The sequence below is a fragment of the Leguminivora glycinivorella genome, chromosome 17 (genome assembly GCF_023078275.1).
Source record: "Leguminivora glycinivorella isolate SPB_JAAS2020 chromosome 17, LegGlyc_1.1, whole genome shotgun sequence".
Classification (NCBI taxonomy): Eukaryota; Metazoa; Arthropoda; class Insecta; order Lepidoptera; family Tortricidae; genus Leguminivora; species Leguminivora glycinivorella.
In genome coordinates, this window is record NC_062987.1 from 2726639 (window position 1) to 2752851 (window position 26213).

Below are 26213 nucleotides of genomic sequence, written 5' to 3' on the forward strand. Positions count from 1 at the left end.
ATAACAGCCCTATTATATAGATAGTTGATGGCATAATTTTGCTAATCAAATAAACTGATTTCTTTAATTGATTGTCAGCATATGTAATACACAGAGACTAGCAAGGTAAACATACTATATTGTTAAGTTAGATTCGTTCTGTCGGTTTAAAAATATTCAACTAGTAAAATATTTATAGATGTAATGTAATAATATAAATATGCCATTAAGTATAATTAAAATGACTTCTAAATAAAGGATTAATAATAATAAGATTAATAAGTGGTTTAATGTTTATGAATTCCTAAGGAGAATCCAAAATACACCCAATAAGTAAGTATTTAATAACTGTGAAAGTGATCTTATTTACCTAATTCCTGGTTATTTTTATCACTAGTACCGTATAATGAATTAATGGTAAACAGTGTTGACATGGCTAATAATCGAAACACGATTACGACAAAAATCTAACTATCCATACTAATATTATAAATGGGAAAGTGTGTGTGTCTGTTTGTTTGTCCGTCTTTCACGGCAAAACGGAGCGACGAATTGACGTGATTTTTTAAGTGGAGATAGTTGGAGGGACGGAGAGTGACATAGGCTACTTTTTGTCTCTTTCTAATGCGGGCGAAGCCGCGGGCAAAAGTTAGTTATTTATAAATGTAAAAGCAAAATACCTATTTGATATAATAGGTAATAGTAAGAACGGTAATAGTCACATTTCGGCGCATTTAATTGCGTTATTTCAAATTATTTCTAATCAAAAGACACATCAAACGATGGTCTAATGCTAAAACTCGAAGTATTCAAGAAACCCATTGTGCCCGTTATCGGCTATTGATAAGGCACTTCTAACTTAATAATACGATACTACTCTCAGGAGAGGCAGGCTGCCAGGCTGCCTTCTCCGGATGCTTTGTTTAAGCGAAGGGAGATGCTTAATTCACTACTTCAACGATGCCAGTTGGCTAGTTTGAAAAGGTGAGTACTTACATTTTAAGCAATTATAGACTTATTCGTAAATTGTGTTACATACTTATATTTTCATATAAATACGAAAGTTACATATACAACCTGTTTTTATTGAATTCCGTTAACTTTAAGGGAAGATTCTTTAGATCAAATACAATTAATTTCTCTAAGAAACTAGTGTCTTAACTCTTACGGTTATTGAGTTATTAAAAAAATAAAGATAATTACTGAACATGTGTGTGACAGCTTTTACCAATTCCTAATGTTATTTGTTTTGACATGTGCCGACAATCACTTGACACTAAATTGAATGTTATTCTTAAGGGTCTCTCACACTAACAAATTAATTTATTATGTATGAAAATGATGAATTTTTTTTTTAGAATTTAACTAAAAGTGATATACAGGGTGGTTCCTGATAATGAACCTAGCTACGTGTCGAATTTAACGGAAAACAAAAAGAAACACGGTGTATATTGCTAACATGGACTTGAAACTACTTAGGTACATTCACTTTTTTTAGTTTTATTCTTTGCATACTAGCCTACAATAAGTTTTGCGGCGTATTTAGCAGTAGGTAAATAATAATATAGGTAGTTTTATTCGATAGAATTTTTGCAAAAATGGCACTATTCCGAAAATGTATCATAAGAATTACTTGGATTTGCCTCATAACGGAAATGTTGTCGACGCCCTTACAATGACCGACGAAGAAGACGAAGTTGAAAGTGAATTAGATTAGTTAGTTGTCTTATACACTCGCGATTTTGCTTTATAATAAACTCACTTGCATTGTAAAATTAGTTGTAATACCTACCTATATAAGTATATATAGTAAAATTTAATGTTGCTTTTTTGTTTTTTTTTTTTTCAAAGGGTGCTCACTCAATTCACACGCACACCATAGTAAGTCCTTACTGAAACAGTTTCATTATCCTTTAATTACAATGTTAATTAGAGGACAATTAAACACATGTTAATTATTACAATGTCAATTAAATACAATTGTTAACAAAATGTTACCCACTTTTTTGTATTCTTTTTCTCATTATATGTACAATGTAACTTATAATTATGTATTTTTGTACGTAAATTAAAATATTATGGATATAAATAAATAATTTATATGGTTAATACGACACATATCTTCAAAGTTAGCGTAATTTACGCCAAAAGTTATGACCTTTCGTTTAATGAGACTGGAAATACGTCGCAAAACATACTTCAATGACATTTTTTTACTGACGTAACTACCATAATGTGCAAATCTCTTGGGCGTAAATCCAATCTATATCCTAAACTAAGTGTGCCCAGTATATGCTGATAATTTATTATATTTCATGCTGAAATTTTAAGTATTTTTCCCATGGAACACTTTTCTGTACAGTTTATAGTGTAAAAGTTAAACGACATACACGATTTCAAAAATGGTTTTTTCGCTCTCCTGTAAAGTCGCGTTTTGGCTTTTACGCCAATTGAACCCAAAGGTATCGATATGTATTGTATAACTTAGTAAATTATCATTGTTTCCAACCGGCACAACGAACTTTGCTTGACCAGTTTTACCGCTGCAATTCTTTTGTTGCAAGAAGGTGGTTAAAGAAAGTAAATTAAATAGGAACCGCAATAAAATAATCGTCATATGTTTGCTACACTACCTACTGTAGATATTGGTTAAGTCCCACTAATCTCAATCAATTATCAATATTATGATGCATTTTTTACTAAAGGTTAGGTTAGGTAATTGTGAAGAATATTTTTATCAGTATGATGTTTGTTTCGAGAATTTAGTGATGCCGATAATTGGTATAAATGGCTTAAGTCTCAATGAGTCAATGGTCAATTGCCTGTGTGGTGACGGGTAAAGAATTTCACCACCCCCTTTCTTCCCGTGGGTGTTGTAGAAGGCGACTATGGGATATGGGTTAAATTGTGGCGTAGGCGAGAGACTGGCAACCTGTCACTGCAATGTCACAGTTTCGTTTTCTTTCAACCCCTTATTTGCCATGAGTGGCACTGAAGCTTCAGTAGTTTCATGTGTTCTGCCTACCCCTTTATGGGATACAGGCGTGATTGTATGATGATGATGATGATTGAGTCAATGGCACTTAAGACTAATAAGTGAGCGAGTGATCACATACCCACTAAGGCACTGGTCCCACCGCGAGCTAGTAAGCTATAAGCTATCGGCTATAAAAACGAACAAAAGGTAATCACTCCCGTGTAAATAAAAGAGACACGGCGATGTTTATAGTTACTCGCCCAGCGGTGAGCTATCAAAATCGCCGTGTCTCTTTTATTCGCACGGGAGTGCTTATCTTTTGTTCGTTTTTATAGCCGATAGCTCATAGCTAACTAGCTGGCGATGGGGCCAGTGCCTAAGTCATAAAAGTTGCTACACATGTTTATCAACATGTGTAGCAACTTTTATGACTTAGGCTATATAGTACTACGTAAGATCACAGATTATAACCAGCTCTTGCTATAAGATATTACAGATGACTTCTAATGGTATATAACTATTATTATTTGGATAAATAATATTACGTTATATGTACTCCATTTATATTATAATTCAGAAACGAATTTGATTTTTAATTCGTTAAATAAGTCCGTTTGGCCAGCAACGCCATATAGGTAAATATTTGACGTTTCATTTGAATATTTCACGTCCATGCGATAATCGACCTAGTGGTTTCCATGCTGTTATGGTCGCGAGTGTACAGGCAACCAATCTGAATCCTAGGCCACTGTAGGACCCTTTTACAGTAAAAGTCAAACTGACTTATATTTATTTTTATTTATTTAAAGCAAATAAAGCATATAGCCCAAGAGCTATCCGGTCTCGCTACTACTGGGAAAATAACTTAATTCTATAACAGTACTTTTTATGTCACCAAAAATTAAGTTTGGTAATTTGGTATAGTTTTTTTAGTTAAGCCACCAAAATTTGTGACAAAAAACGTATAATATAATAAAAGAAAGATTATTTTAATTCACTAAAAATCAGGCGAAAATGGTATCAGGACTTTTGTTTTAAATTCGACTACTTTAATTTATGACCTTTATAACACATTAAGAAACCACCTATTTTTGTGAATGATATTTCGTAGTAACAAGAAGCGGAGTAATTAAATTAGTTATGACACAAGCAATAATAGGACAAGTGAAGTTATGGTTGTTTTGTACATACATTATGTGTTGAAACACTATTTCTACTGAAACCACCCTAAAAACAAAACGGAAGTTCAATATTTTACTAGCTCGGAAGAACATTCACGGCAAAAATTATATCAGCAAAAAAATTGGAACAGACTTTTCGTTAAGATCATATATCATCAGATAAAGAAGTATAAAAAATAAGCCACCTTTAAATGCACGCCAAGAAGCGCTAAAACCTGTACTGAAAGAAGTATTTTCATATTTTTCATTAACCTACAAACTCTACTATTGACGATGTCATTTTCTGCATTATTTCAAAAGTTAGTTATTCATTCGTATTTTCATTACATCGCGGTATAATAATATATTTCGCCACCTTTACTATCGCTTAAATAGCTCAGTTATAGTAGCGTAAGACGATGGGCGCGCTCCTGACCTGACGTCGTGGGTTCGATCCTCGGCAGTGGTAATCTTTTTTTCTTGTTTTTATTTTTTTATCTTTTATACCCTTTTCAACCCTCTCTTTTTAAATATGGATTTTTTTAGTATTAGATTTACAGCCCATTTCGTTGAAATTTTGTTAGACACATGTAATGCAATAAGTTTAAAAATTGTCTTTCAGTATTAGTATTGATTGAAGGTAACCTAAGGTTCAACATCGTTCCTACTAACCGCAGTACTCTGTCTTAGCTAACCATCGCTAGACGATATGCCCTTGTAATAAGGATTAAAAAATTTGTACATTTAATGTACAGTGACAGTTGTCCGGTATGACTCATAGATTTTTATATATTATTCAGCTATATTGAGTTGTTAGGCCAAAAAGTGTGTCCACATGAGAGGGTAAAGTTGGGGCTGGTCTTCCTCTCGCACTTATTGCCACTGTCAAAATTATTTAAATGACGTCATCACTGTCATTATTTGGGGATACCAGTCAATATTCAAAGTTACTACCAAGTGTCGTCCTGTATGGAAGTGAGTGCTGGGCCACCAAGACGAATGATGAGAGAAGACTGCATGTGAATGAAATGAGAATGTTGCGATGGATGTGTGGTGTGACAAGACTGGATAGGATTCGGAATGAGTATATAAGAGGAAGCCTGAAAGTAGCGCCAGTGACAGAGAAATTGAGAGCAAGTAGATTAGCATGGTATGGGCATGTAATGCGGAGGGATGAAAGCAATGTTATAAAACGAGTGGTAAATATGAAAGTGGATGGATACAATGGTAGTGGAAGACCTAAGAAAAGATGGATGGAATGTGTGAACAACGATATAAGAGTGAAAGGTATTAGTATGGAAATGACGGCTGATAGAGAGAAATGGAGGAAGATGATCTGCTGCGCCGACCCCAAATAATGGGAAAAGGGCAAGGAAATGATGATTCAAAGTTACTACCAAATCTACTAATACCGAATTAAAGGTTTTTTTTAATTGCGCAAATCTTTGGTTTTATGGCTTCATAATAATGACTTACCAATTCGTTACAAGGTATTAATATCCTTGCCTCGATATAATACAAAAATCATTTAAGAAGTTTATAAACTTATCCTTGCCTCGATATAATACAAAAATCATTTAAGAAGTTTATAAACTTAGTTATCATACAGGTAAAAATACTACTACTATAGTAATCTCTTTAACACTGGTCACACGTGCGAGAGGGACACCAGCCTCAACTTTGACCCTCTCATGTGGACACACTTTTACTTGTCTAATAAGAACGCCTTTCTGCACCGGTGATAAAGTTCAATTTAGTATGGCAAAAAAAGTGTGAGCTCAGTCCCTATTGAAAGTCCATGGTATGACTCAATGAAAAATTGGCTAAATAGTAATCGGAAAACAAGCAAAAAGGGTAGAATATATTTCTATAAGTTATTTCTTGTGATTACATTACAAAATGAATGTATTATACATTATAATACTCGTTGTAATTGTATAGATTTAAATAAATAATTTTATTAGTTCAAATTAATGACCGTCAAGGAACAAAAACTATTGAGTCGCTATTAGACCGTTTTCACATTATCCGATCCGATAACGGATGTCGGAAGGATATCAATAGAAGAATCCAAGATTTCTCCTGTAATGTATGGGATATCGGTCCGACATCCGATATCGGATCGGATAATATGAAAACGCACTTAGGTCTACATTTTACACTTTTTAAAACCAAGATTAATTAGAGTCAGTTGTATGGTCGGTATGTAGCGTAAATAAAAAGTCGAAAAGTCGTAAGTCCTTTCTATACTTTTTGCTATGTATTTTATATTTCAATAGGCAGGCTTTTGTACCCATATTACAGTACTTTCAATATGTGCTATCCTATAATTAAATTCGAACACTCGCGTAGACGCTTCTAATATTATTTGAATGGCATTACCAACATTAAATCTCCTTTTGAACATAAATTTTTTAGAATATTAAAGAAAATTTTAAAGAATATCCCACTATCAGATCAGATTAATTTAAAAAATATGCCTATAATATGCCTATAATAAATAAATCCGATTAACCTTTGAGTTATCTGCTGTCAAATTTAATTATTTTCATAAAAATATTTTAATTTGTATCCTTCCAGCTCGAGATTCTTGGAAGCCCTGTAAATTTTTCTTTGTGACAACAAGATATGACATTTATTTTAGGAAATTTACACATACATACATTACATACATTTATTGTAATAAACGGAGTACAAGTGACCAAGATAAAGATGATACAGTAGGGTATTTTTAACGTTTATGTAATGAAGAAGTAAAATTGCGGCCTTTTTTGGAATAAATTGGAAATATCTAATACCTACATACTTATTATACATATATTGGTAGCGGCTCCATTCGTTCAATATTCGTTCGCAATTCATTTTGACATATAAGTCATTTGAGCATATTATGACAAAAGGTATTTTGATAAAGAGTTTTTAGTGTGTCGCAGTTCCATTTGCAATTTTGATATTTAGGTCTTTATACACTAAGTTGGTTATTGCATGAACGATTTTTTTCCTAAGCAGATAAGAAGTTAACGTTATTAGCATCAACAAGAATGTTATAAATGCAATTTAGACCCAGATTTTTAAAACATTTTTGTTATGAATTGTGCGTCCTTGTATTTAATGTCATTGCAGTAGCTTGTACTCATCAACTTATAATATAAATAAAACCTTAAAAAATGAATTAAAAAAGCTGTAAAATCTACGTATGCGACGACTGAGATTTGAACTCGTGACCTGTGGCTTGTAAGTCTAACGATAATCGCCGGGGCTATACCTGGCCGTGACATATGGGTCGAAATTAGACTTTGCATAGCTTTCGCGTGTTTGTAACAAGCGTTGCTTCAACGATTCTGAAGAACGGAAGAATACATTTCACAAGATGACGGAGATCTGTCAAATGGTTGAAGAGAAAAACGTGAGATAGATGTATGTACTGACAAGTATATACTCTTTTCGACGACTGTCAAATCGCATGCCTAAAATAAATATGTAATTTTTTTAATTACTTTGGACTTTATTATCGGTGGGAAACGTATGTTTTTAATCTACCTAAAATATTACTTATGTAGAAACAGGCATGTAATGAGGAGGAACACTCAAAGGAAATGACAGATGGCGCCACCCTATTAGTCCGTGAGACGTGAGAGCGAGAAGCTGATAATTATGTTTTTTCTCTCTCTCACATATGAATGACAATGACATGCCTAGACTCTTGCATAGGCGCCGCCTGGCGGGGTAAAATGTCAGTGTGCCTCCTCATTTACGTTAATGTGTAATAGAAGAACAGAATAAAAAGCATGAGACACGGCTCATCACCTACCCTCGGCCCAGCTCCACCGGCGTGGTGGTTTGCCATATGGATTCCTAAATGTAAGACACTAAGATCCAAACCAAACTACGCAAAAAATGTAAATATATTATTAAATTAAAGTATTAAATAAAGGTCAAACTTATTGGGTGGATTATCATGCTGTTAATATTGTTAAATAGGGACAATAAAAGTCAACCTCGTACTATTATCTGTTTCGAATTTGCCCGGTCAAATATTTAGATTTTTTTATTTCCATATAAATATATTGGTGGTTTTTATATGTTAAATATCTGAAAAATTATGTGCTATTGATTTCTGCTTAAAAATATCTGTTATTATATCAGCTCTAGAGCACGTTAGACAAAATTCAAAAATTCTATATCAATAAAAATAGTCTTATTTCCCGTCATATATTTAGGTGGCTTCGGGTTGTAAACCTTAAAATTGATTTTTTTCTACATGTTTCCACCATTATATTACTGTGAGGTATTTTGCTGAAAGAAAACGCTTATTTTCTTGGCGTAGTTTTTTTTAATATCTTCCATTCCAAACTATTGGTGGATTCGAAAATATAGGTTTTTTAAATTGCGATTAAGCGCTGTATATGAAATAAAACTACTGTTATAGAATTATTTTTAAAAATATCGTACCGGTCTTAGGCTAATACTGTCAATAAGAAAGGGTTCTAGAGTGGCCTAGGATGCTAATTAGTTGACTGTAAATGGACGTAGTTACGTTCCAATCCATCTGAAATTGTAATTGAAATGAAAGACTTTTGTTTTTCATACCTATATATTCTGTGCTACTATCAGTGGCCCGTTTCTCGAAAGGTACAAGCCTTGTGTTACAAGTGTGCGAACTGTCAAATCGTATGGGTTGTCATGGAAACACACTTGTAATACAAGGCTTGTACCTTTTGAGAAACGGCCCAAAGGTCTAAAACTTAATGACAATTTCATGTGGTTTGAAATGGAACGTTATTGCGTAACTACGTCCAAATGTAAGCAGCAGTTCAGAAATTATTGTCACACAAGTAGTCTATTTAGGTACCTACTTGGATCAAAAATGTGGCAAATTATCAATATAAAAAAACAGGGACAACGTGTCTGGTGGGAGGAGTAAGTAAGTAAACTTGAAAGTGAGTTGATACCTTATTTAAAGGGAACATAATGTTTGCATTTCCTTAACTGACCTAGATTAGATAATAACTTTATTTTCATAAAATAAATGATGGTATATTCTGTGGAAGTGTTAAAACTACAGCATACTCCTATACAATTGGAATCCACTGGAACAGAACAAACACACTGTAACAGTGTAAAATTAACCATAAATAGTTGTTCTCCATTGTGTGAGTTTGTCTAAATTAATACCTAATTTTAATTTAATATAACCAGTTTAATAAAACGCGCTGGTGGCCTGGCGGTATGAGCCTGCGACTTTCGATCCGGAGGTCGCGGGTTGAACCTCGGCTCGTACCAATGACTTTTTCAGGACTTATGTGCGAAATGTCATTTGATATTTTCCAGTCGCTTTTCAGCGAAGTGAAAGATCGTGAGGAAACCGGACTAATTCCAATAAGGTCTAGTTTACCCTTCGGGTTGGAAGGTCAGATGGCAGTCGCTTTCGTAAAAACTAGTGCCTTCGCCAAATCTTGGGATTAGTTGTCAAAGCGGACCCCAGGCTCCCATGAGCCGTGTCAAAATGCCGGGATAACGCAAGGAGGAGGATGATGATAAACAGTTTAATAATAAGGATAATTGCAATCAAGTTTATAAATTATACATAAACCTTCTTAAACTTAACTACTTAAATCATTTATGGGGCAATACATATCCTTGGTAAACAAGATATTAAAGACTTTCATTCTCAGAGGTAACTGATTAACATAAATATCAACCAAACATACCTACTACTACTATCTACCTATCTCACTGCACAATCAATACTAATCAATAGGTACTTATAGGGATAGTGCTAATTATTTTTATGTCTAGTGCTTTAGTACTCAAATGACTTATGTTCTTTCCTTAGCTGCAGAGAAAAGTAGACCCCCCTGCATACAATTGATTGACACACTGGGTCATATCACAGTAGTCTACCAAATGGATGAGCCATATTCTTGTCTACATAGTCCTGTGTTGGCAGTTGGCACTATCTCTGCTAAGGTGGATAGGTACTTAAGAACCTAAAACAAATTAGTAAAATGAAATAAAATAAAAAAGCTTTGTATAAATAGTACAAATACCTACTATTCTTGTAATTTGGATCCAATTTAGTCCCATAGATCTTTTATCATTAAAACAAATAAATAATCAGAACAGCTGCAATTTTTTCAAGTTGATTTTGCTCCTTGGGATATGAATAAATCATTATTTTGCTAAAGTAACAGCTGATTTTGTGTGTTTGATCAACAGATATATTAGAGTAAGCCAAAGCTACTTTTGAAGTACTTTTGATAACAATGATGATGCTATGTGGAACTTTGTGAAATGATGATGTTTGCTTGAAACAGCTCTGTCTGTCTCTAACATACAAACTTTTACATTAACATTAGTTAGGCATAAATAATGTATTTACTTCACTAGATACACTGCAATCATGGCAATTTTATAAGTAGCTTTACCTTAGGGCACTAGGTAATCCATCATGGTTGTTAGATTTGTGATTCTCGGCGTTAAGTTGGGGAATGTGAAATGCACTGTCGCCTCCTTAAGCACTCTGTAAATACTTATGCCATTTCTTCATCGTACTTATCAGACGGGTTGCAAGCGTTTCTTGAAGCGTCTGTGTATTGGAATTTCGACTACATTTTCTTCTACAGCGGCGTCGAATAGGTATAGCATAATTTGACTTTCCTGCAAAGAAATTATGAGAATAGTATACATAGCCGAACTAATAAACGTCGCAGGGCAATTATGGTCTGTCATTAAATATATCTCTATCGTCTACCGAAAGTGGAATTATATTGTAGCTCAAAGCATACTAAAGTTATAAATCGGGGTTTAATAAAATGAACGCGTCGATAGATAAATGATAAGTGTGTGAGTGACCACTATTGTCTTTTATAAAAATCCATTCAATAGCTGCCTTTATTTCATTGCGGGATGTGTTTTGGAACAATAAAATGCACGGATTTTTCAAATTGACAGCTGTGACACCTGTCAAAGTTTGATTTGACATATTGACAAATGTCACATACACCCGAAAAACATAGAAGTCAAAGATGAAAGTAAGTTGTGTGTTGTAAAAACTAAAGGAATTCCACCAAAAATGGTAAGTTTAATGAAATAACAATACTTAGTATATTAATGGTAATATTTGGGTTCTTGTAGTTTGTTACATTATTAATTGCTTTTGTTATATTTTTCAGTTGATGCAAGACGGACAAGCGGGCAGGAGAATGATAGTGAAATATTTAAGAGGATACGTACCCGGGAGCACAAACGTTTACGATAATATCGTTATCTCTATCGCTCTTCAATATTGGCGCGACAGAGCCAGACTGTGTTTCAATCGGCGTCTAGCGACGGCGAATTTCCTCTGAGCAATTCAGTCAGGGTATGCTGCAAACATACCAAGGAGCCAACAAGGAATGTTGCCTAGGCTTGCCGCGAGAGATGTGAAATGCCATGACACAAACAAATTTTAAGTGGGCATGATATATACTCAACAACAGCGGGCACTACAAGGCTCTGGCATAGAGTACCTAGAGCATGGAATGAGGTACATAAATTAAATATTTATAAATATTATAGGATGTTCTTACACATATTGACTGAGTCCCATGTTACGCTCAAGACGGCTTGTGTTGTAGGTACTCAGACAATGATATATATAATATACAAATACTTATATACATAGCAACAAATCCATGACTTGGGAACAAATATCCGTGCCCATCACACAAGTAAATGCCTTTACCGGGATTCAAACCCAGGACCGCGGCTTAGCGAGCCGGGTCACTACCCGCTAGGCCAGACCGGTCATCTCATGCGAATACTATAATTTCTAATGGTTATGTAGCTACTAGCTGACCAATATAAAAAAAAAAACTGAATGACATTTCAAACAGATAATTCTTAAAATTTATAATTGAAAGAATGATAGCGCATAAAGGCAGTATAAACTTCCATAACTTAATTCTAATTAACACAAGTCAAATTATAATCTATTGCCTCAAGCACTAGAGGCCTTGGTCACTTTTTCTTTCATATGTGTAATTTATTTCGGTTTTAATTCCATAACTTAATTGATACATAATAACTATAATAAATGTCTCTTGTTAATCATATATATATTTTCCCAAATCCAGTTTCTAATAATTGTTGCAGGCTACCATTGCATAGTTAAATATGATGTGGCTCCTTCTTGTCATACTTTCTACAGCTGCAGAAAAAGAAAAACAATGTGACAGTGAACCATACTTCGGCCAGTGAGGTGTAATTGAACTAAATGCCATAAAACCAACTTGTTTGAAATAGTTTGAAATAGGTCCAGAAAAGTTATAAGTGTGAGTGTTACTTTTGTAATAATTAAGCCCTTTAGTGTGCCTGCGTGGTGACGGGTTAAGAATTTCACCACTCCCTTTCTTCCCGTGGGTGTTGTAGAAGGCGACTATGGGATATGGGTTAAATTGTGGTGTAGGCGAGAGGCTGGCAACCTTTCACTGCAATGCCACAGTTTCGTTTTCTTTTAACCCCTTAATTACCAAGAGTGGCCCTGAAGCTTTAGTGGTTTCATGTGCTCTACCTACCCCTTTATGGGATACAGGCGTGATTGTATGTATGTATGTTAAGACCTTTATTCAACATCGTGAGGAAACCGGACTAATCCCAATAAGACCTCGGGTTGGAAGGTCAGATGGCAATCGCTTTCGTAAAAACTAGTGCCTACGCCAAATCTTGGGATTAGTTGGCAAAGCGGACCCCAGGCTTCCTTGAGCCATGGCAAACGCCGGGATAACGCAAGGAGGATGATGATGATTCATAAACATTTAACAGCCCCTCTAGCACAACTTGCCCTGTCGCGCGCGAGTCCATACTTGAAGTCGCGTTTGATGTATGGACTCGCGCGCGCGACTAGGCAAGTAGGCAAGTTGTGCTAAAGGGTCTAATGACCAGTTTGGCTTAGCGCATAGTGACCCTACCTTCTAAGCAGATATTCTAGGGATTGTATATGTATATTTGTCCCGGAACCATGGATGTTTATTTTGAATATTATATACTTACATCATATGACTTATTTAAGATGGTTATTCATCATTAAAGTTACCATAAAAGGTGACCTCTCTAATTTAATTTATTTTGTTTTTGTTTCAGTCATGGTATATTAGAAAACACTCAAGATGTCGAGGAAACACAAGAAGTTGATGTCGATCTAATCAGAGATATTAATTATTAGAAATGAATGTATTTGAAATACAAATATAAAATACCTATTTTCAATTTTAAATACTTTTATCAAAAACTATTTTGTATTTTATTTCAAATACTACAAAGTGGATGTGTTTTGCATTGTTTCAGTCATGGTATATTAGAAAACACTCAAAATTTTCGAGGACACACGAAAGAAAGGGCGAGTGACGTTTCTCGTCAGCTAATCAGAGATATTAATTATTAGAATGAATGTATTTGAAATACAAATATCAAATAGGCGAGTTCCAGGCTGGCAATCCTGTCACTGCAATGCCTAACAGTTTCGTTTACTTTCAACCCTTATTTGCCAAGAGTGGCACTGAAGCTTGATTTAGCTAGTTTCATGTGCTCTGCCTACTCTCCCTTTATGGGACGCACAGGCGTGATTGTATGTTATGTAAATATCAAATACCTGATTATCTATTTTTAATACTTTTACCAAAAACTATTTCGTTATTTTTTTCAAATATTAAAAAGTGGATGTATTTTGCATTTTTTAAAACTTTAAAATACAAAATTCTTTTTTCACCACACCAACTGGTAGAAGCTCTCTTAATTCTCCAAAAAACGGATGAGAAAGTTGAATTTTATCCGCAAGATTGCAAAGTTGTTTCATACAGATTTTAACTTGTCCTAAGCTGGCTGGTAGATTTTGCCTTTTAAGTAGGTATGGTGTTTTTGAATCATATCATACCTACTCGCATATGTTTAATAAATTGATGATTTTGATTTAGGTACAGTTAGTATTTTCCTCGTATTGCTGTGGTGAAAAAATTGGTGTTTCCCTCGGGGCAAAATTTGTATAACCATTGTGCCTTGAAACCCTCGCAACGCTCAAAACTAATAGAGCTGCACCTAAGAAAGGTTACTTGTTAGATTAGTTTGTTTGTTTTTGCACTTCTTCGTTACTTTATATAAACTGTATTAAGTTGTGACAATAAAGATTATTAATTCAATATTTTTATACGACATACATAAAAAATATGGAAATATATGGAGAATGGCTCTAATTTCCAGTTATCTGAACTTGTGAAAGTTTTAACAGTGCAGAACTTAATTTCAATGACCGAAGAGCTGGCGACTTCCTCACACAACTTATCAGCATTGCGGTACAGCGAGGGATACAATGCCTTAAGGGCCTATTTTAGACATTAGATTTAGACAAAGATTATGTACATTTCTATGATGAAAAATAGTGTACAAATGTCAGTAATAAATGGTACCTATTTTCTTTAATTTATATTTTTCTGGGTTTTGTAACACAACAGTACAGTACATTTTAACTCAGAACCCATATACAAATGTCTTAAGTACATTTTACACCTACTGTACCTGAAATTTACATACTAATGTTTTTTGTCAAATAAAAAAAATATTTTATTTTGGAAATTGTATTATTTACCTATTTCAAATATTCTCGCCGGCACAGAGGTGACTATCAGATTTTATTAAGGCTGTATGCAGTGTGATAGTAAAACAAAATAATGTCCTAAATAATTGTTTATTGTGTACGCTCGCACGCCAGCTCTTGACAACAGCCAGCAGTTGCAGCATTGCATCATGCTTAGATAGGCCGAGAGGCACCTCTTCCATAGTTCCTCTTGAACCACGAATTTTCTGGAAGAATAAAAAAGAAACAGGTACAGGCAACCAATCTGAATCCTAGGCCACGGTAGGATCCTTTTACAGTAAAATTCAAACTGACTTATATAGCAAATAAAGCACAGTATCAATAAGAAGGGGTTCTAGAGTGGTCTAGGATGCTAATTAGTTAACTGTAAATGTAAGCAGCAGTTTAGAAATTATTGTCACACAAGAAGTCTATTTTTAGGTTGTACCTACTTGGTTCAAAAAATGTGGACAAATTATCAATATAAAAAGAAACAGGGACAACGTGTCTGGTGGGAGGAGAGAGTAAACTTGAAAGTGAGTTGATACCTTATATAAAGGGAACATGATGTTTGAATTGCCTTAACTGACCTAGATAATAACTTTATTTTCATAAAATAAATGATGGTATATTCTGTGAAAGTGTTAAAACTACAGCATACTCCTATACAATTGGAATCCACTGGAACAGAATAAACACACTGTAACAGTGTAAAATTAATCATAAATAGTTGTTCTCCATTGTGTGAGTTTGTCTAAATTTATACCTAATTTTAATTTAATATAAACAGTTTAATAATAACGCGCTGGTGGACTGGCGGTAAGAGCCTGCGACTTTCGATCCGGAGGTCGCGGGTTCGAACCCCGGATCGTACCAATGAGTTTTTCGAAACTTATGTGCGAAATGTCATTTGATATTTTCCAGTCACTTTTCGGTGAAGTGAGGAAACCGGACTAATTCCAATAAGGTCTAGTTTACCCTTCGGGTTGGAAGGTCAGATGGCAGTCGCTTTCGTAAAAACTAGTGCCTATGCCAAATCTTGGGATTAGTTGTCAAAGCGGACCCCAGGCTCCCATGAGCCGTGGCAAAACCGGGATAACGCAAGGAGGATGATGATGATAAACAGTTTAATAAAAAGGATAATTGCAATCAATTTACAAATTATAAACCTGCTTAAACTTAGCTACTTAAATCATTTGGGGCAATACATATCCTTTGTAAACAAGGTACTAAAGACTTTCATTCTCAGAGGTAACTGATTAACATATCAACCAAACAATAGCTACCTACCTATCTCACTGCACAATCAATAGGTACTTATAGTGATAGTGCTAATTATTTTTTTATGTCTAATGGTTTAGTAGGTACTCAAATGACTTACTTGCCTTCTGTTGACAGCAGATATGTACAATGTCAATTGATTGAGATGCTGGGTCATATCACAGTAGTCTACCAAATGGATGAGCCATAATCTTGTCTAGTCTTGTGTTGGTAGTTGGCACTAGCTCTGCTAGGGTGGATAGGTAATTAAGAACCTAAAACAAATTAGTAAAATATGTAAAATAAAATAAAAAAGCCTTGTACAAATACCAGTGGCAGCTGGTGAAAATTTCTGCAAGGCAACACTTAGCAAAAAGAAACCTGTCTTAACATTAGGTACTTTACTATAGGCAAGCCGGTGGGAATCGGCTTGTATGGACCAGCCGCTGCTGACAAATACCTACTATTCTGGTAATTTGGATCCAATTTAGTCCCATAGATCTATCATTAAAACAAATAAGTAATCAGAACAGCTGCAATTTTTTCAAGTTGATATTTCTCCTTGGGATATGAATAAATAATTATTTTGCCAAAGTAATAGCTGATTTTGTGTGTTTGATCAACAGATATATTAGAGTAGGTATGGCAAAGATACTTTTGAAGTGCTTTTGATAACAATGATGCTATGTGGGAGTTTTGTGAAATGATGATGTTTGCTTGAAGCAGCTCTGTCTGTCTCTAACATACAAACTTTTACATTAACATTAGTTAGGCATCAAGAATGTATTTACTTAACTAGATACACTGCAATCATGTCAATTTTATAAGTAGCTTTACCTTAGGGCACTAGGTAATCCATCATGGTTGTTAGATTTGTGATTCTCAGCGTTAAGTTGGGGAATGTGAAATGCACTGTCGCCTCCTTATGCACTCTGTAAATACTTATTTATGCCATTTCTTCATCGTACTTATCAGACGGGTTGCGAGCGTCTCTTGAAGCGTCTGTGTATTGGAATTTTCGACTAAATTTTCTTCTACAGCGGCGTCGAGTAGGTATAGCATAATTTGACTTTCCTGCAAAGAAATTATGAGAATAGTATACATAGCCGAACTTTCTAACTAATAAACTTCCAATATAATCATGGAAAACGGATGCTTACCGGATATTTATACTTTAAAATAGATCGATTCACTAGTTTTACTTCGACGATAAAGCTTATCGTGACCTCAGAACCACTTAGTTAAAATTAACTCCCCAAACTGTCAAAATGGGACGATCTGTCAAATGTATCCAACGAGCATGTTATGCGAATTGACGTTTATCAGCTCGGTCACTTACTGCTATAAATGTATAACTAACTTCATACTCTAACGAGCCAGCATGTTAAGAGCGATATATATCGAAAATTACTGTCATTTTATTGAACCCTAACTGTCAAATTATCTCTATCACATTTCCATGCTTCGCCCGCTGTAAGTGCGACTATTATATATTCTGTGCTACCGGCCGTTGACGACCAAAAAGAGGCTAAACGCATTTCGAGATTAATTCTTCTTCAGCTTCTCACTACAACATTAGTTTACCGCATAATAAGCTATCGATATTACACTTTAAACAATATTAATGAGTAAAAGAAAAATATATTATTCACGACACGAAACCGCTAAGATGGCGTTCGCACCGAAAGTACCTACCCATATAGTACATTAATTCATTCATTTCATATATTTCTTTTACAATAAAATATTGTGTTAGAAAAATCTTGCAAACTAATACATGCAATTTTAAATTCTTAAATAATAGCGCAACATGTCAATAATTAAGATTCATAAAATTAAATACAATTATAAATAGATCAGCTTAATCTGTACTGCAAGTAAATGTCCCGACATCGTAACTTTTCCATCAATTTCTCTTTACTTAGGAATAAATTTTGGTGCAGCATAAAGGAATTCATACATCGTCAGTAGGCAGGCCGGGACGACATGTGTTTTCGAGGTAGATGATGAATTAACTCTTAAATGCATAGTGATATTTATATGCATCATGTATTTTTGACTCTATTGACAGCATGTCAAAATTCAAATTTGAATAAATCATTGTCTAGGTCATGCATTTAAGGTTTAGCCCTTCTCACTTCATCTGTTATTTATCCTAATTAACTATTCAATCTGGCTTCGGAGATATATGATGACGACGACCGGTCTGGCTCAGTTGACGACCGGTCTGGCTCAGTTGGTAGTGACCCTGCCTGCTAAGCCGCGGTCCTGGGTTCGAATCCCGGTAAGGGCATTTATTTGTGTGATGAGCACAGATATTTTTTGTTTCTAAGTCACGGATGTTGTCTATGTATAGTATGTATATAAGTATGTATTTATCTATTTAAGTATGTATATCGTCGCTCAGCACCAATAGTAAAAGTTTTGCTTAGTCTGTGTAAGGTGTCCCCTATATTTATTTATTTATTATTTAAAAATATACTTATTCGTTCAACGCGACAATGCGCAGCAAAATTGCTATACAATATTAAGCTACAAGTGCGGAAAAGAAGAAATTCGAAACGAGTGGCGATAAATTAAAACAGAACTGAAGATGCTACAGGAGCGAAAATGCTAATTGGAAAGGAGCTTTCAATTTGGAATTTTAGTTAAATATACTAGTGTTATGATTAACTAGATTTATCGAAAAAAAATTGTCCATTCAGAACAACTCAGTTAAACGATATTGCGAAAAAAAATCTTTTAAATCCAGGTTCCGCTCTCGACTGTTTCCTCCTTCAAAATTTAATCAATCGTAACGAAATTTGAAAATATGAATAACAATGAAATATTCTGCATCGGACCGTTAAGTTTTTTTGGCTAATTGTTATCAATTTTCAATACCACATCTTTTTTTGAGCCATAATCAATAAGGCCGTTTTTGGAAAAATTTGATGGGTTCTAGCGTCTTTAAAAATAAGAATATCAAAAAAATCAAAACGGTCCGGTACAGATAAAAATCTGTCAATCTCTATCTTTAAAAACCAGGGGGCCGATTTTTGAGTCTCACTGTCACTAAAATACCGGTTGAAAACGGTGAATTGCCTATTATTTTCAGTGACCATTTTCTGAATTCGAACGCCGTGAGACTCAAATGAAATGAAATGAAATGAAATGAAATATTTATTTTCCAAGTAGGCATATTACCATGCGCTTATGAACGTCAAATAAAGCTACGCCGGCTCTAACCCTACGCCTCAGCCTCGAAAAGATTTCAGTCCCCCCTCAGTTGGAGGGGGGTATCCACTATGGGACCGGCAAGAAACTCGGCGGGCCACTTCTTTTCAAAACATTACATCTTATAATTAACATGCATTAAAAAACGAGATACAATTTAATCAGCAAAAGTATTCATCAAAAAAAAAAGAAATATTAAATTAACAGACTAGGTACCTACTCTATGGAAATTCATTTCAATAAATTATACAAAGTACAAAGCTACTATGATTAATAAGAGATTTTAGAGATGTATAGTCTCTAAGTGTTAAAGTACACCAAAAAAAAAGAAAAAATATACATGATGAAAACAAAAAAAAAACGAACTGATACAAATAAAAGATAACTAAAATAACTTTAGAGTTGTAAAAGACTCTTGATGTCACAACTAAAGAAAAAAAAAATATACTTAATCTACTTTTTTCCTTGGAAAAATCGGCTCCCAGGGAGAAAATAGTCGAGAGCGTTTGTATGGAGAATTGACACCTCTGAAGGGTGTTTTAAATCGGCACGACTCTACGAATTCCCTTTTCGAGCATATATTCTACGACGTTTTATTGTACACCGCCAATTAAATTTAGCCGGAATTATTGTAAACAAAGGTTTGGGCGGTGCCATAGAAATTTTGCACAGTTCGAGGTACTTATTGACTGCCGATATTTTTTATACACTATGTAACATAATTGCCGAAGATAAATCCTACGGCTTATACATTACCTTCTATAGTACCTTTAATTTTCATGGTGTTTATTTAAAAAAAAGGAAGTGGTATTCGTAACCGCTATTCGATACCGGTTATGCTCTTAAATGGATCACCGGCATTAATGTTACATCCTGTATATTTGTGTCGGGTAGTTTGCTTATTGCACTGATATCACTATGGATATACCTGAGCGACCAAGTAGTGGGCCGCTAAATGTTATTTTTCACCAACCTTGGAGACTACTATGTATCATATTATGAAAGGTGTAACCGTCTATTTTAAACTTGTACGTCTCTTTATTTACTTTATACTTCAACTTAGTTCTCCGATAGATTAATTGCTATAATAAAAAAAAAATCGGTTCGTATTTTTGACAATGAACATTTTTGAAATTATATTATATTTGTATTTCTAAAATTAATAAACATATCACGACATGCTATATTTAATTTACAGACTGACACACTGTCGTAGGTATACCAAATTTTTGAATCTTAAAAACATAATGTCGAGCACTTGTACTTTTGCGTTTGATGTCATTGTTAGTATTGAAATTAAAAAAAATCACAGATCTCGTGCCCTTCACGACCTTCTGGTACATTGGAAGTGCACATCGATAGGGCAAACTATAATTAAAATAACTTTTTGCGCAACAGATACATAAGGGTTAGTAGCAGGTACCGGCGAAAAGTATACAAAAAATAATGGACTTTTTTAAACTGACTACAAGTTTTACACACAGAACAGACTGTCGTCCGCGAGATGTGAAATCATCAGCATTATTCCTACGTTCGAGAAGACGAATTATAGAAATTATAATCATAGTCGTTTACTTGTAGGAACTTTCTGCTTCATGTGTCACACAATTTTTAATAGGTACAGTCACCGGCATAAATAAGAGATGATTTCTATACTTTATCACATTAACGTTTTGTTTGAAATTTCATACGAAATTGTCAAACGATTTAAATCGACGAGGTACAGCAATTTTACGGATTGTTTAAAAAATCATAAGTAATGATTTTTACAGTTTCTATATATTTTTGTGTTGCGGTTTTATTAAGACACATGTCCACTGTCGTTTTATAATAATACACCGTGGTTTTGGTTACGGTAAATTAAGAAAACTGAGGCATGTTTATACCTATTATTCGAGTAATTTCCTTCGTACCTTGTGAATTAAATTGTTGTTGATACTGACTGTATACGTTAAATTATGTATTTTTGAGTGAATTTTGTTTGTGTTAACTCCTTGAACTTGGTTTAGATGCTTGTAAAAAAGTATATACAGCTGGGCGAATCATCGCGTAATGAGCGGTAGTGGATGAGTTCTACCCAGAAATCATCGCACCAAGCGGAGGCACAGATTAATAATAAGTTACTAACGTAACAGATACTTCACTTCCCCACAAACGACAAATACCTACGCTTAATTTACCTAAACTTTATAGCGGTCAAGAAAAATGAACTTAACGGCTTTGACTCAACGGAGCGTTTCATAGCGCACAACGGGCTACCTAATGATTCTCCGACAATTTTTTAGCCGATTATTGATTCGCCGACAACGATTCGCCGAATGCCATTTAGCCGAATAATCAAACTATCGCTGTCACTTTTGGTCGAATAACGTTACGTAGAATCTTGGTTCGCATACAGTTCAGTTCGCTTCTGTGCAAATTATCCGAACTATTATTGGACATTTTTCATTTAGCAAAGTAATATTTTCGTTTAGGCCATGTTTAGTCGAATAACGTTTCACATTTTGTACATTGTTAAAATATTTACGAATGAATGAATTATCGCTGTTGTAAAAAAATTACGCACTTAATAGACACGTTTTTCTTAATCAATGTACCTATAATATGAAATTCTTTTAGTTGCGGTAATAATTTACATATTATACTGGCTATATTATATTCTTGAACAGAAAAGTGCTAATTTCCGAATGGGAGAACTATACTTATTTGTTTTACAAGGGGGCAAAGTTGTTGTTTAACCGCACGTGCCAAAATTGATACCCGAACAAGCGAAAGATTCCAATATTGAACCGCGAGCGTAGCAAGTGGTTCAGGAAGTGGAATCTTGAGCGTTGCGAGGGTTTCAAGGCACGAAGGTTAAAGAAACTTTGCCACCGAATGAAACACAAATTTTTTCAACACACCAACATCAACAATATATTGACTATAAAACATCAAACTAAATAAAATCCATCAATTTATTCAATATTTATTATTCAAAATCATCATTCATAGGTAAAATCTACCAGCCAGCTTCAGACATCAAGTTAAAATTTGTATGAAATTACTTTGTTCTCTTGTGGCTACAATACAATTTTGCTATCTGTTTTCAAATAGCAAACGGAGCCTTTATTAGTTGGTGTGGTGAAAAAAATTTTAAAGTAAAAATTTGATGAGCTGAAAACAACAATACGTAATTTACTCAAATTAATACTTAGAATCAGAACATGATGATTAATATAAATAAGTAGTTGAAATAAATGTGACTTCCTCTTATAAATGATCTAACAATTAGATTTTTGAAAAAGCAGAATAGTTTGTACGCAAGTTCCAGCCAACTCATAAAAAACATACCAAATGATCACTCGACCTATTGTGTTTCGACCAATTTTTTGTCGGCCAATTTTTACGATTACCAAATGAGTAATCGACGAAAAGTAAATCGGCGTATCTAATTTCTGATGCTTACCGACTCCGTTTACTAACGAATATTATGCGAAATGAGAATCTTCCAATCGTTATTCGGTCAAAAAAGACGTCGGCGAATCGTTGTCGGCGTACCGAAAATCGGCGTATTTTATTTCGGAATATCAATCGGGCACCCGCACAACGCGCGACGACTGCGGCCGGGCCGGTGTGAATATACGTTAGGGTCGCCACGCCAGTCGGTCGGTCCAATGAAATAAAATGCAGAAATATTTAATGATTTGCTTTTATGAAATGGTCATTTACTTTTTTACCTTCCCTAAACTTAAGGTAGGTAGGTATACATAAATAAATAAATAAATAAATAAATAAATAAATATTATAGGACATTCTTACACAGATTGACTGAGGCCCACGGTAAGCTCAAGAAGGCTTGTGCTGTGGGTACTCAGACAACGATATATATAATGTATAAATACTTATATACATAGAAAACATCCATGACTCAGGAACAAATATCTGTGCTCATCATACTAATAAATGCCCTTACCGGGATTCGAACCCGGGACCGCGGCGTAGCAGGCAGGGTCACTACCGACTGCGCCAGACCGGTCGTCTAAATACATCACCTATGGCATGCGCCATGGCAATGTAATGTGTACCTATTTTAAGTACAGTCACGTGCATAGGTAAATATTTATAAATAGAATCTGTTCGGAAAGTCAGGAGTCGTGAAATGTATGAGGTCCAATACATTCCACGACTCTTGGCTTTCCGAACAGTTTCCAGCATAGGTAAATATATAGATCCTTAATTATAAAATTAACTTATTGCAATTTGCAAAGTAAGAATCAGAATAATCTGCAACGTATTCTAATCATAGGTATTCTTTGTATTTATGTGTAGGCTTGGAGGTAATATGCAGATTGTTTATTCAGTTACTTTTTACGTACAAGTACAATTATTTTTATTCAAATTAATAAGTACCTATTTGTCTACATATACGTGAACGTACTTTGTATTCATATCAATGCAAGCTCGGTCTACCCCGCAAGGGATATAGGCGTGATTATATGTAGTATGTATGTTTTCACTAATATCCACCGTTACCTATATTATAAAACAGAAACAAAAAACCGGCCAAGAGCGTGTCGGGCCACGCTCAGTGTAGGGTTCCGTAGTTTTCCGTATTTTTCTCAAAAACTATTGAACTTATCAAGTTCTACTTTTGTGATTTTATTCATATTTTTTAAACATATGGTTCAAAAGTTAGAGGGGGGGGGGACACACTTTTTTTCCTTTAGGAGCGTTCATTTCCGGAAATAATTATTAATATTATCAAAAAATTATTTTAGTAAACCCTTATTCATTTTTAAATACCTATCCAACAATATATCACACGTTAGGATTGCAATGAAAAAAAAAATCACTCCCCTCTTTACGTGTAGGGGGGTACCCTAATAAAACATTTTTTCCACATTTTATTTTTGCACTTTGTCGGCGTGATTTATATACATATTGGTACCAAATTTCAGCCTTCTAGTGCTAACGGTTACTGAGATTATCCGCGGACGGACGGACGGACGGACAGACAGACAGACATGGCGAAACTATAAGGTTTCCTAGTTGACTACGGAACCCTAAAAAGATCACTAGTACTAATAAATAAATTACTACGTAATACTCAGAAAAGCAATACGCGCCGCGCGAATACACAGGCGGGCGTTTCGCGGCCCTCCGCCACTTGTTACGCCGCGCCGGCGGAACGGCAACGGCTAGCGTGTAGGTACTTAACGAGCGACCGCGAGCGAGTGACGGGGGCCTGGCGGAGGCCTTTAGCACCTATATACAACAGCAGGTTTGAACAAACATTATTTTAGTCTCAATGACGAAACGGATGACTACAGTTCTGACGAATGTTAGGTACTCCAAAAGAGTCTGTAGGAGATACACATTTAGACAATTCTTCTTGTACCAAAAAACTCTGTATTCGTTAACAAGCTTTATACTTTTATTTATCGGCATCATACCCGCAACCAGAAATACTAAATGTTTTATTTGATATGATTCTACAGAATGAATCTGCTGTATCACCATCTACGGATCGTATAGCTATAGCATACGGTGTCACATAAGATCACAGTCATTTTAACTCTGTATTTTGTCAGGTATGCTATAGCATCCGAATTCTATAGCGTTCCTCGTCAGGTATGCTATAGCAGTCGAAAAATTCCCATACAAAATATTATTGTCCCAGAGGGGTGACTGAGCGTCCGCAAACGTGTTGAAAGTGTTCGTTGGGCGTGCTATGTCGGGACTCACGAATTACTTCCCTTCAGACATGACATTCTTCACTCGCCTTGCGGCTCGTGGCTAGATGTCTCGGGACTCGTGATTCGCTGACATACTTCCCGCACTAGTAACGAATGTAATACTATGTTGTATCTACTTCCATTATTTTACTATATTATTTATATAGTCTAAAAGCTATGAATTTATAAATTTATATAGACTTGTGTGTTACGAGTCGTATTAGTTTGCGCGCGGCGCATATTTCGCGTGCCACAGAATTCCTCGCAGAAAGGAAAAGTTTTTGACAAGACCGTTATAGATAGGGAGGTTCGGTTTTTTGAAAAACGTAGCCTAACTCAGTACCCTGCCGCCTTTTTTAGGGTTCCGGTAGTCAACTAGGAACCGTTATAGTTTCGCCATGTCTATATCCGTCCGTCCGTCCGCGGATAATCTGAGTGACCCTTAGCTGTAGAAAGCTGAAATTTGGTACCAATATGTATATCAATCACGCCGACAAAATGGTAAAATAAAAAGTGCAAAAAAATGTTTTATTATTGTAACCCCTTCACATGTAAAGAGGGGACTGATTTTTTTTTCATTCCAAACCCAATGTGTGATGTGATATATTTTTGGATAAGTATTAAAAATGAATAATAATAAAGCCTTTTTTTCCTTATCAGAAGTTTACATGTATAAATTTATTTTTAACAAGCAGAAACGTCTGCTAACGATTCTAAACATTTTTATATTAAAGGAAAAAACGTCTCGACACGTATACCTTTAAAGAAATGTCCGATACGCCCTAAAAAATCGGCATTTCTACTAAGTTTGAAAGAGCACTAAAAAAAACTTTCGGTGCGTTTTGGCGTAACTCCTCAATCTCAGGTACGTTACAGGACGGATCATTTTTCATAATTTAAGAAATCTTTTAACGATGGGTGCGGGTTTGGTGTTCTATAGGGTGCAAATTACGTAAAAAATATAAAAAAAATAAAAAATAATGGGAAGTGCCTCCACAAACCTATCGAAAAAAAACCAACGGTTTAAAAAAAATTGACTCTCAAAATAACAGTTTTGTACCCTCGTCGATATTTATAGTAACACTACAGGAATTATGGATGAATAAAGTGAAAAACTACGAAAACGAGTAAACAATAAAATACATGACCGTTGTGAGTTATGACCAATATAGTACTAAATAGTTAAGTTCCAAAACACTTTTTTAATGTGTTTTTATTACTTTAAATAGCTTTGTGGAGGCACTTACCAATAATTCATACTTTTTTCATTATTTTTTTAAGAAAGTCCTCCACAC

General features: G+C 34.8%; 2 long non-coding RNA genes across 3 annotated transcripts; one reads left to right on the top strand and one right to left on the bottom strand.

The window, feature by feature from the left end:
• The first annotated feature begins 10835 nt into the window (after positions 1-10835).
• On the top strand, positions 10836-13403 carry LOC125235466. The gene is made up of 4 exons (XR_007178089.1): positions 10836-11194; positions 11292-11644; positions 12253-12431; positions 13240-13403. It is a non-coding gene; the product is annotated as an uncharacterized LOC125235466 (long non-coding RNA).
• A 1417-nt stretch (positions 13404-14820) lies between these two features.
• LOC125235332 lies at positions 14821-17449 on the bottom strand. 2 transcript variants are annotated; one of them, XR_007178069.1, is made up of 4 exons: positions 17146-17449; positions 16823-17059; positions 16107-16260; positions 14821-14952 (listed from the first exon to the last, which is right to left on the bottom strand). It is a non-coding gene; the product is annotated as an uncharacterized LOC125235332 (long non-coding RNA). The 2 variants fall into 2 exon arrangements; XR_007178068.1 differs by having other exon boundaries at positions 16823-17449.
• Between the last annotated feature and the right edge of the window lie 8764 nt (positions 17450-26213).